This window comes from Nannobrachium achirus (genome assembly GCF_963921795.1).
Source record: "Nannobrachium achirus genome assembly, chromosome: 2".
NCBI classification, from domain to species: Eukaryota; Metazoa; Chordata; class Actinopteri; order Myctophiformes; family Myctophidae; genus Nannobrachium; species Nannobrachium achirus.
The window spans coordinates 51635858-51637117 of NC_137811.1; positions in this window are offsets into that span (position 1 = coordinate 51635858).

The following is a 1260-nucleotide window of genomic DNA, read 5'->3' on the forward strand; positions in this document are numbered from 1 at the left end:
ATTCTAGCGCTAATCTGGGGAGGAACAATGACCTATCTGTATCGCTGTAAGTCCTTTGTTTAGTTTCAACAGTGCAAACTGATCAACAGATGCATTCATCATCAAAGTCCCTTTTTTTCGTGTGCACACTAAACACTGTTGGTCCAGCCCCAAGAGGTACTGTTTGAAAAATGTTATAGTAGACCTGTTAATGCCGTATGCCGTTCGTTATATATATATATATATATATATATATATATATATATATATATATATATATATATATATTTATACACAAACATACACACACACACACACACACACACACACACACACACACACACACGACACACACACACACACACACACACATTAGATGTAGATGTGAGGAGGGGCCGTGGGGCACTTCTGTCATGGCACTTCTGTCACCGTGCATGTCACCTTGATCTCACAAGTACACCTCTATTTGAACCACTTAAACCCTATATACCTTGTCGACTGGGGTCCCCCAGGGGTCTATACGTGTTCCCCTCTTTTTGGAGCTGTGTGCAGCTCCCTATACGTGGCTGTGTGGGTCTGTGTGTCTGTGTGTGTGTGTGTGTGTGTGTGTGTATGTAGCCTGACTTCGGCGCGTAACTAGTGCCGCACCATTTACGCCACTCGCGCAATATATACATCAAAATGTGCGGCTCGGCCGGGAATGGTGTTCTATTACCTTTCGTTCCGATCCGCCTTACCATGCCGACGTAATCGGCAAAAAACGACGCTTAATTGTCCCCATTGACTTATAATGGGACAATGCAAGACATCACTTTCAAGTATTTTTCTCTCGTAAACCAAAGGAGCTACAGTTTCAAACCTCGGAGAGGAGATTCATAATGATTTTAAGAATGAATCGAAAAATAATTACATCACTCGGCCTCATGGTGGCGCTACAACGGCCCACTTTACGTTTTGCCCCGTAACTCTTGAACCGTAGATCGGAAAATTAAACTTATTTTTTCCCTGGATTCCTTGGGTCAAGACGCATCTCCCCATATAGGCCACGCCCATTTGCGCCAGGATAGATTTTCCGCCATCTTGAATTTTCTCCAAAACACACTTTTTGCTCCTTTTCCTACATATTTTCTTCAAATGTCACAAAATCGGTACACATGATCTACACACACACACACACACACACACACACACACACACACACACACACACACACACACACACACACACACACACACAGCTCCACTTCAACACGGGTGTGATTTTTCCCCTCTATGTCAAATT